The following is a 12,244-nucleotide window of genomic DNA, read 5'->3' on the forward strand; positions in this document are numbered from 1 at the left end:
CTGTACTGAAAGTGAAAAACAGCAGGGTTGTGTGGGTAACCATGTTTGTGTTTTTGGTTGTCCACCCTTGTAATCACTTGGCTGATGGGGGCTTCAGCTTACTGCTGCAGCCCAGTGTCATGAAAAAGCATTGTACTGCATATTGCTAGCCCTGGAAAATATTAAAAATTCGAAGTATAGTTTCTACTGAATATTTCATCCAACACTGTTGTAAAGTGAAAAATTTTAAGTAAACCATCATATGTTGGGGACTGTCTGTACTAATCTCAAAAATCAGCTGAAGGATGAATGTGTTTCCAACCTCACTCACCTGGTTGTCAGCAGGAGTTAGCTTCTTGTGGGCTATTGCACTGAAGGCCTCAGTTCTTTGCAGACTGTTGCCTAGAAGCATCCCTCAGTTCCTTGCCATGTGGACTTTTCTGTAGGGTACCTCTCACAATGTGGCAGCTGGCTTCATCAGAGAGAAAAAGTGAGAAGAACCAGAAAGAAAGTGTGAACAAGATGGAAGTCACAGTTCTTTCTAACCTAATCTTGGAAGTGCCAGCCCATCACTTTTGCTGTATTCTATTTGTTAGAACCAAGTCACTGGGTCCTGCCAACATGTAAGAGGAGGGGATTATACAAAGGAGTGAATACTGGGAGCACAGATCACCAGGAGCCACTTTAGCTGGTGCCTACCACCACAGCATATTCACATTTGTCTCATCAGGTACAGCAGTATAGCAACAGTTGGGCAGTTTACGTTGACAGTTACATCAAAGAGAGGACCCAACTCAGAAGTCCTAACCTATTTTGGACCCACAATGAGAGCAGGTATGTCAAATCTCCCTATAGCTATACAGCAACACACACACACACACACACACACACACACACACACACCCCTGTGGGACTTGACATCCCTGACCAGCCTCTGAAACTACAGAGCATAATTTCAGATTGAATGATGCAAATTTACAGAATTGTACTAGAGAGGCAAGAAGTATGGATTCAGGGAGTCACCCCATCCTTGATTTACTAAAAGGTTGGTAAACTTTCATAGAGAAGAATCTACAAATGAGGCTGAGAAAAAGAAAGTTACTATCTTAGGCTAGTTTACAGGGAAACAGCCTGAAACAAAGGCTTAAGTGTACATTCCTTATTGAGGAGTGTGAACCAGGAAGCAGAATCAAGGGATGTGGAGGAGCAGGAAAGATGCAAGACCACTGCAAAGATGCATTACCAAACTGGACACTACTGTGGGTGACTGGCTGTGGAATCCAGGGGACTGCCAAGGAGTTGCCTGAAATACATCTCATGAAATACATGTCAATTAGAGTTAAAGGGGGGTAGTATTTTTCATTTGGATCCCATCCCCCACTGCTCAAACTTTTCCCCCCAAAGGCATGAGCCCCAATACTCCTGAGTTGCATAAGCATGAGCACCACAGTTGGTTTCCACAGCATTCTTCACTATGGAGTCAACAGACAAACCCCAGTTGGAGAGTGAGAGGCAAGCTCCATGGGCCTGATGGGAAGTATCGCCAGATTGCACCTAGAGAATGCTGCAGGGAACAGGTTGCTACAGCAGCAGTTGGAGTAAAAGATAAGTGAGTCTAAGACACTCTGAAATGGTTCACAATAGCTGTCTGATACAGGAACAAATCTGAAAGCAGCAGTCAGTGGAGGGACTGGGGGGGACTCCAGTTATGGGACTCCCTTTTTGAAAAACCTAAATTGTTCAATATCTTAGTTTGGGCTTCTTCAAAAAGCAGACTTTGAGTGCAGGGCTTTGGACACAGAAGGTTTATTTGTGAGGCGATTCTAAGGACAGAAGAGGACATGGGAAAAGTGAGACAGAAAAGGGAGAAAAGTCAGCAAGTGTGCTTTATTGAGTGGGGTTAATGAGTTGGTTAGCAGCGAGTAGTTTTACACTGTCATGGGTATGCAACAAGGCTCAATCCCACTGAGGATCTTCTGAGAAACCATGTGCAACAACAAAGACTTGTCCCAGTGACAGTGAGGAGGCTGGAGCATTTATTCACCAACCCCAACCCCAACTGGTTGAACATTGCCCCCATGAGTGTAACTCCCCCTCCACACTTGTGTGTTGCACCTGCCTATAGCAGAACAAGCTCTCATGGGGCTGAAGAGAGCCTTCAGGCAAAGGAAAGAGACATGGGGTCTTGAGGTAAGAAACTCAGTGTGTGGAAATCATCTTCATAGAGAACTTAAGAAGGCCAAGAGGATATGAAGCAGAATGTAGACGGTGTTTGCTACAGATAGTTTTCCTTTGGATTCAGGAAGAAGCCCATTCTGTGCAAAGTTTTAGCCTTTTCTCTCCTACAGTATAATTCCACTTTAAAACGAGCCAAAGTACCTGTGAAGAGATTCATGTGTATTTGCACAGTCTAACTGGTGATCCTGGGTAAACAGAGGGGTAGTCTACCCAGGCCCATGTCTTCCCTGAAGGACACCATGTCCAAGATTTCCTCTCAGTGACCAGCAGTACAAAGAACAGTGCCACAAATCTGACTAGGTGTCCAGAAGAGAAGCAAGTGGGCAGCTTAAGGGAAATGTGATAGAACTTCCCTGTGATCTCTACACTGACCTCTGGAAGGGAAGGGCAGGTAGAAGCTTGGACTACAATTTGGTGGCAGAGTGTTTAATGGCTTAGGGTTGGGGGAGGGGTTGAAGTCAGAAGAAAAGTCATCTATGAAAATAAAGAGAGGTGAGTAGTAGGGTTAGAGAAATGAAAACAAAGAGTATCTGAAATGGCCCTTTTTGAGAATGAGAAAATGAGCTGCCTTTAAAGGATTGTTGGGAGGTATGGTGAGTCATATTGAACTGGAGTCAATCAGTTCCTAGAGTGGCAGTTTGCCCAGTGGCTTGATTCTTGTGAGCCAGGCTCAGACCCAGGAATAGATTTATAAAAGTGGGTGTCACCTTGGTGTTTTCTCTCTTACTGGGTTATCAACTCATTACAATTTGCCCAACTGGTTAGAGATTCTTGCATCTCTTTCTCCACCTATAAAGTGGAGAAACATGGGGCATGTTACTAGACAAAGAGAGCCTCTGAACTCCAGGATTATTTTAGATAAGTCTCTTTTTCTCTCATATGGTTATGAGCCCCTTAAAGCTATGGACTGTGCATTATATATCTTTGTGTTCCAAGTATCTCAAAATTATGATGTAAATATTTGTGGAATAATGATGGAATGAATTTTAAAGCCTCTGGATTCAACAGATACAGTCGGTGACTTCTTTGCTCCAAACTAAGAAATTGTTGAAAAACAGAAAAAAACTTAAGAACTAGGGAAACTTTTTCTGGGTTATTATTAAAATGGGAAGAAAAAGAAAAAAAGATAAGATTGAGTTAGTCTGAAAACCCAACAATTTAAGACCTTAAAAGACAACTTTCACTTTAAAAGAAATGTAGTTAAATATGTAAAACACTTAGCTGGCAAAAATGAGGTATGCATATTTATATTCCACTCTTTTCCATAGGGATTTGAAATAGCTTCATGCGTATTTGTAGGAAAAAAAATACGATTACTTTAAGACTTTTGTGTAAAACAGTATTATTTGCAGTGAGATATTAAACCCCAAAGACGGTATTCAGTGGTGGACTGGAAGTTCACAGAACTACAAGACAAATATGGCGGGGAGGAGTCAAGATGGTGGAGAAGTAGCAGGCTGAGGCTACATCAAGTAGCAGGAGATCAGCTAGATAGCTTATCTAAACACTGCAAACACCTACAAATCCAACGGGAGATCAAAGAGAAGAACAGCAATTCTAGAAACAGAAAATCAACCACTTTCTGAAAGGTAGGACTGGCGGAGAAGTGAATCCAAAGCGACAAGAAGATAGACCGCGGGGGGAGGGTCCGGCTCCCAGCAAGTGGCGGAGCAACGGAGAACAAAATCGGGACTTTTAAAAGTCTGTTCCGCTGAGGGACATCGCTCCAGAGGCTAAACCGGGGTGAAGCCCACGTGGAGTCAGCATGGCCCCAGTTCCCGCAGGGTCACAGAAGGATCCGGGGTGTCTGAGTGTCACAGAGTTTGTGGGTATTAGAACAGGGAAGCTGGGACGCCTGGGTGGCTCAGTTGGTTAAGTGGCTGCCTTCGGCTCAGGTCATGATCCCAGGGTCCTGGGATCAAGAACCACATCAGGCTCCTTACTCAGCAGGGAGCCTGCTTCTCCCTCTGCCTCTAGCCTGCCACTCTGTCTGCCTGTGCTTGTGCTCTGTCTCTCTCTCTCTCTAACAAATAAATAAAATCTTAAAAAAAAAAAAAAGCCAGCTACAGAGACAGAGCTGAGGAGTGACCTCTCAGCTCGGGGTTACCTTGAACCGGTCGCAGCCCGGGTGAGCTCAGAGCACGGCTGGAGGCCAGAGAGACGGGAGTTATTGGGTGCTATTCTCTGAGGGCGCACTGAGGAGTGGGCCCCCAGGCTCTTGGCTCCTCTGGGCTGGAGACTGGGAGGCCGCCATTTTCATTCCCGTTCTCCAGAACTCTACGGAAAGCATTCAGAGAACAAAAGCTCCCAAAAGCGAACCGGAGCAGATTACTCAGCCTGGCTCCTGGTAAGGGCGGTGCAATTCCGCCTGGGGCAAAGACACTTGAAAATCACTACAACAGGCCCCTCCCCCAGAAGATCAACAAGAAACCCAGCCAGGACCAAGTTCACCTATAAGCATTGCAGCTTCAATACCAAGGAGAGCAGCAGAATTCCAGAGGAGGAGAAAGCAAAGCACTGAACTCATGGCTTTCTCCCCATGATTCATTAGTCTTGCAGTTAATTTAATTTGTTTTTTCTTTTTTTCAATTTTTTTTCTTCTTCTTCAGCTAATTTTTTTTAACTTTTACCCTTTTCTCTTTTTAACATTTTGTAACTAGTTTATCTAATATATATTTTTTCTTTTTTATATTCTTTCTTTATTCGTTTTCTTTTTTTAATTGTTTCTTTTTTTTTTTTTTCCTGAACCTCTTTTTATCCCCTTTCTCCCCCTCACGATTTGGGGTCTCTTCTGATTTGGTTAAAGCGTATTTTCCTGGGGTCTTTACCACCCTTTTATTATTTTACTTGGCCCTTCACATACTCTTATCTGGACAAAATGGCAAGGCGGAAAAACTCACCACAAAAAAAACCCAAAAAGAACAAGAGGCAGTACTGAAGGCTAGGGACCTAATCAACACAGACATTGGTAATACATCATATCTAGAGTTCAGAATAACGATTCTCAAGGTTCTAGCCGGGCTCGAAAAAGGCATGGAAGATATTAGAGAAACCCTCTTGGGAGATATAAAAGCCCTTTCTGGAGAAATAAAAGAACTAAAATCTAACCAAGTTGAAATCAAAAAAGCTATTAATGAGGTGCAATAAAAAATGGAGGCTCTCACTGCTAGGATAAATGAGGAAGAAGAAAGAATTAGTGATATAGAAGACCAAATGACAGAAAATAAAGAAGCTGAGCAAAAGAGGGACAAACAGCTACTGGACAATGAGGGGGAGAATTCGAGAGATAAGTGTCACCATAAGAAGAAACAACATTAGAATAATTGGGATTCCAGAAGAAGAAGAAAGAGAGAGGGAAGCAGAAGGTATACTGGAGAGAATTATTAGAGAGTATTTCCCTAATATGGCAAAGGGAACAAGCATCAAAATCCAGGAGGCGCATGGGGTGCCTGGGTGTCTCAGTTGTTTGAAGCCTCTGCCTTCGGCTCGGGTCATGATCCTGGGGTCCTGGGATCGACCCCCACATCGGGCTCTCTGCTCAGGCGGGGAGGCTGATTCCTCCTCTTTCTCTGCCTGCCTCTCTGCCTACTTGTGATCTTTGTCTGTCAGGTGAACAAATAAAATCTTTAAAAAAAAAATCCAGGAGGCGCAGAGAACCCCCTTCAAAATCAACAAGAATAGGTCCACACCCCATCACCTAAGAGTAAAATTTACAAGTCTTAGTGACAAAGAGAAAATCCTGAAAGCAGCCCGGGAAAAGAAGTCTGTAACATACAATGGTAAAAATATTAGATTGGCAGCAGACTTATCCACAGAGACCTGGCAGGCCAGAAAGAACTGGCATGATATATTCAGAGCAATAAATGAGAAAAACATGCAGCCAAGAATGCTATATCCAGCTAGGCTATCATTGAAAATAGAAGGAGAGATTAAAAAGCTTCCAGGACAAACAAAAGCTGAAAGAATTTGCAAACACCAAACCAGCTCTACAGGAAATATTGAAAGGGGTCCTCTAAGCAAAGAGAGAGTCTAAAAGTAGTAGATCAGAAAGGAACAGAGACAATATACAGTAACAGTCACCTTACAGGCAATACAATGGCACTAAATTCATATCTCTCAATAGTTACCCTGAATGTTAATGGGCTAAATGCCCCCAATCAAAAGACACAGGGTATCAGAAGGGATAATTAAAAAAAAAAACCATCTATATGTTGCCTACAAGAAACTCATTTCAGAACCGAAGACACCTCCAGATATAAAGTGAGGGGGTGGAAAACAATTTACCATGCTAATGGACATCAGAAGAAAGCAGGGGTGGCAATCCTTATATCAGATCAATTAGATTTTAAGCCAAAGACTATAATAAGAGATAAAGAAGTACACTATATCATACTCAAAGGATCTGTCTAACAAGATCTAATAATTTTAAATATCTATGCCCCTAACGTGGGAGCAGCCAACTATAAAACCAATTAATAACAAAATCAAAGAAACACATCAACAATAATACAATAATAGTAGGGGACTTTAACACTCCCCTCACTGAAATGGACAGATCATCCAAGCAAAAGATCAACAAGGAGATAAAGGCCTTAAATGACACACTGGACCAGATGGACATCACAGATATATTCAGAACATTTCATCCCAAAGCAACAGAATACACATTCTTCTCTAGTGCACATGGAACATTCTCCAGAATAGATCACATCCTGGGTCCTAAATCACTTCTCAACCGGTATCAAAAGATTGGGATGATTCCCTGCATATTTTCAGTCCACAATGCTCTGAAGCTAGAACTCAATCACAAGAGGAAATTTGGAAAGAACCCAAATACATGGAGACTAAACAGCATCCTTCTAAAGAATGAATGGGTCAACCAGGAAATTAAAGAAGAATTGAAAAAATTCATGGAAACAAATGATAATGAAAACACAACGGTTCAAAATCTGTGGGACACAGCAAAGGCAGTCCTGAGAGGAAAATATATAGCGGTACAAGCCTTTCTCAAGAAACAAGAAAGGTCTCAAGTACACAACCTAACCCTACACCTAAAGGAGCTGGAGAAAGAAGAAGAAAGAAACCCTAAACCCAGCAGGAGAAGAGGAATAATAAAGATCAGAGCAGAAATCAATGAAATAGAAACCAAAAAAACAATAGAACAAATCAATGAAACTAGGAGCTGGTTCTTTGAAAGAATTAGTAAGATTGATAAACCCCTGGCCAGACTTATCAAAAAGAAAAGAGAAAGGACCCAAATAAATAAAATCATGAATGAAAGAGGAGAGAAACGAGAAATACAAACTATTATAAGAACATATTATGAACAACTCTACGCCAACAAATCTGACAATCTGGAAGAAATGGATGCATTCCTAGAGACATATAAACTACCACAACTGAACCAGGAAGAAATAGAATGCCTGAACAGACCCATAACCAGTAAGGAGATTGAAAGAGTCATCAAAAATCTCCAAACAGGGCGCCTGGGTGGCTCAGTGGGTTGGGCCGCTGCCTTTGGCTCAGGTCATGATCTCAGGGTCCTGGGATCGAGTCCCGCATCGGGCTCTCTGCTCAGCAGGGAGCCTGCTTCCCTCTCTCACTCTCTCTCTGCCTGCCTCTCTGCCTACTTGTGATCTCTGTCTGTCAAATAAATAAGTAAATCTTTAAAAAAAAAAATCTCCAAACAAACAAAAGCCCAGGGCCAGACAGCTTCCCAGGGGAATTCTACCAAACATTTAATGAATAACTAATTCCTATTCTCCTGAAACTGTTCCAAAAAATAGAAATGGAAGGAAAACTTCCAAACTCATTTTATGAGGACAGCATCACCTTGATACCAAAACCAGAGAAGGATCCCATCCAAAAAAAGAACTACATACCAATATCCTTGATGAACACAGATGCGAAAATTCTCACCAAAATAGGATTCAATAGGATTCAACAGTACATTAAAAGGATTATTCACCAACACCAAGTGGGATTTATTCCAGGGCTGCAAGGTTGGTTCAACATCCACAAATCAATCAATGTGATACAACACATTAATAAAAGAAAGAACCAGAACCATATGATACTCTCAATAGATGCTGAAAAAGAATATGACAAAGTACAGCATCCCTTCCTGATCAAAACTCTTCAAAGTGTAGGGATAGAGGGCACATACCTCAATATCATCAAAGCCATCAATGAAAAACCCACCGCAAATATCATTCTCAATGGAGAAAAACTGAAAGCTTTTCCGCTAAGGTCAGGAACACGGCAGGGATGTCCATTATCACCACTGCTATTCAACATAGTACTAGAAGTCCTAGCCTCATCAATCAGACAACAAAAGGAAATTAAAGGCATCCAAATCGGCAAAGAAGAAGTCAAACTATCACTTTTCACAGATGATATGATACTATATGTGGAAAACCCAAAAGACTCCACTCCAAAACTGCTAGAACTTGTACAGGAATTCAGTAAAGTGTCAGGATATAAAATCAATGCACAGAAATCAGTTGCATTTCTCTACACCAACAACAAGACAGAAGAAAGAGAAATTAAGTAGTAAATCCATTTACAATTGCACCCAAAACTATAAGAAACCTAGGAATAAACCTAACCAAAGAGGCAAAGAATCTATGCTCAGAAAACTATACAGTACTCATGAAAGAAATTGAGGAAGACACAAAGAAATGAAAAAATGTTCCATGCTCCTGGATTGGAAGAACAAATATTGTGAAAATGTCTATGCTACCTAAAGCAATCTACATATTTAATGCAATTCCTATTAAAATCCCATCCATTTTTTTCAAAGAAATGGAACAAATAATCCTAAAATTTGTATGGAACCAGAAAAGACCTCAAATAGCCAGAGGAATATTGAAAAAGATAGCCAAAGTTGGTGGCATCACAATTCCAGACTTCAAGCTCTATTACAAAGCTGTCATCATCAAGACAGCATGGTACTGGCACAAAAACAGACACATAGATCAATGGAACAGAATAGAGAGGCAGAAATAGACCCTCAACTCTATGGTCAAGTAATCTTCGACAAAGCAGGAAAGAACATCCAATGGAATAAATTTATGACAGTCTTTTCAACAAATGGTGTTGGGAAAATTGGACGGCCACATGCAGAAAAATGAAACTGGATCATTTCCTTACACCACACACCAAAATAGACTCAAAATGTATAAAGGACCTCAATGTGAGAAAGGAATCCATCAAAATCCTTGAGGAGAACACAGGCAGCAACCTCTTCGACCTCAGCTGCAGCAAGATCTTCCTAGGAACATCACCAAAGGCAAGGGAAGCAAGGACAAAAATGAACTATTGGGACTTCATCAAGATCAAAAGCTTTTGCACAGCAAAGGAAAGAGTTAACAAAGCCAAAAGACAACTGACAGAATGGGAGAAGATATTTTCAAACGACATATCAGATAAAGGGCTAGTATCCAAAATCTATAAAGAATTTATCAAACTCAACACCCAAAGAACATATAATCCAATCAAGAAATGGGCAGAGGACACGATCAGACATTTCTGCAAAGAAGACATCCAGATGGCCAGGAGACACATGAAAAAGTGTTCCACATCACTCGGCATAAGGGAAATACAAATCAAAACCACAATGAGATATCACCTCACACGAGTCAGAATGGCTAAAATTAATGTCAGGAAATGACAGATGCTGGCGAGGATGCGGAGAAAGGGGAACCCTCCTACACTGTTGGTGGGAATGCAAGATGGTGCAACCACTCAGGAAAACAGCTTGGAGGTTCCTCAAAATGTTGAAAATAGAACTACCCTATGACCCAGGAATTGCTCTACTGGGTATTTACCCTAAAGATACAAACGTAGTGATCCGAAGGGGCATGTGCACCTGAATGTTTATAGCAGCAATGTCTACAATAGCCAAACTATGGAAAGAACCTAGATGTCCATCAACAGATGAATGGATAAAGAAGATGTGGTATATATACACAATGGAATACTATGCAGCCATCCAAAGAAATGAAATCTTGCCATTTGCGATGATGTGGATGGAACGAGAGGGTATCATGCTTAGCGAAATAAGTCAATTGGAGAAAGACAACTATCATATGATCTCCCTGATATGAGGAAGTGGAGATATAACATGCGGGGTTAAGGGGGTAGGAGAAGAATGAATGAGACAAGATGGGATTGGGAGGGAGACAAACCATAAGTGACTCTTAATCTCACAAAACAAACTGAGGGTTGCTGGGGAGAGGGGGTTTGGGAGAGGGTGGTTGGGTTATGGACATTGGGGAGGGTATGTGCTATGATGAATGCTGTGAAGTGTGTAAACCTGGCGATTCACAGACCTGTACCCCTGGGGATAAAAGTACATTATATGTTTATAAAAAGTAAAATATTTTTAAAAAGAAAAAATAAATAAACATTACAGTAAAAAAAAGAAAAGATAAATATGGCCTATCTTCCAGAAACAAGAGTGTTAATGATACATTTCTTCTGGGGGTGAGGGGGTGAGTGTTGGTGAAGGAGTAATCTTAGGTAGACTGGGGATGATTACTATCTTAGGAAAGCAAAGCATAAAGAGACTGTGATGTCTACTTTTATGTATTAACCTGACTGATTTATAGGATGTTCAGATATTTGGTCAAATATTTTTAGTGTTTCTTTGAAGGTGTTTTTGGATGACATTGACATTACAATCCTTAGGTGAGTTAAGCATATTGTTCTATCTAATGTGGGTGGGTCTTGTCCAGTCAGTTGAAAATTTAGTAGAATGAAAAGGCTGACCCTCCCGTGAGTTAAGAGAAGGCTATGTCAGCTAACCATCAGCCAATCCAGACATGAGCTAGCCCTGCCAATATCAGCCATGAAACCCGGCTGAATCCAGCACAAATCAGCTGACCCTAACCAACACACACCAGTGAGTGAAAATAAATGCTTAGTGTCATATGCCCCTGAGATGTTCTGGCTGTTATTATGCAGAAATAGCTGACTGATACACATTTATATATGTCTGTATTGGGTTGACAATATAACGTGTATTACACTGGGTTACAAAAGGTTTGAAAAGCCACCCATCTAGTAAAGCACCATGTTTCTCCTTCATTCCTTGTTGTTTAATGAGGCTTAAAGGAAGTTCATGTCTAGGGAGTGGCTTCTTGCATATTAGAGAATAAGATAAACCCAGAGAAAATAGAGCTGAGAGATGAGAAATGAGAGGTGTGCATGAGTGTATGCAAGAGAGAGACAGAGACAGAGAGACTTAGTAACAGTATGGGTCCTACACCTGCTGCAAGACCCAACAGCCCCAAATTTGGCCCATGCTAAAGGAAATCACATTATTATGGTAACCAAAAGTAATGAAATTAGATCAGGATATAGCTATGAGATCCTGTAGCCAGACAGAAAGGGAGACAAAACATAGCACCATTGCTAATAGTTACTTTTTAAAAAAAATTTCTTTTCAGTGTTCCAGAATTGTTTATGTACCACACCCGTAAGTTACTTTAAAAAAAATCCTGTATAAGCCCAGAAAATTGAGTTTCTTCAGGAGACCTGTTGCTTTGTATTGTTATCTCTAGGAATATTTTATTCTAATTAAAGGACGATTGTATTGATTTTGGGTGCCATCTCCTTGGTCTCCTTCTCTTTCTTTGACTTTATTTCTAATCTATACATTTAATAACAATAACTAACATCTGAATATTTAATATATATTAATGACAGGGGTGTGTGTGTGATTACTGTCTAAGTAACAAATTTATAGATCATTCTACACATTGTATTTTGATTACTATCTCCAGTCTACAAGAATATATATTAGGAACCCTTAATTTCATGAGCAGCATTTTTTCTAATACATTTTCAAGTTACTTTCTAAGATTATTTCCACAAGTGGACTTAGTTTGTTTCCATTTCAGAGGTTGGCATTTCTATTCTTATCCCCAAATCTTCAGATTACGTCAGAATTTGGATCCTAGACTGATTTTAATTAATATGTTCTTTAATATCTTTTTCATTAAAAATATGATTTATAAATCCC

The sequence above is a fragment of the Mustela erminea genome, chromosome 17 (assembly GCF_009829155.1).
Source record: "Mustela erminea isolate mMusErm1 chromosome 17, mMusErm1.Pri, whole genome shotgun sequence".
NCBI classification, from domain to species: Eukaryota; Metazoa; Chordata; class Mammalia; order Carnivora; family Mustelidae; genus Mustela; species Mustela erminea.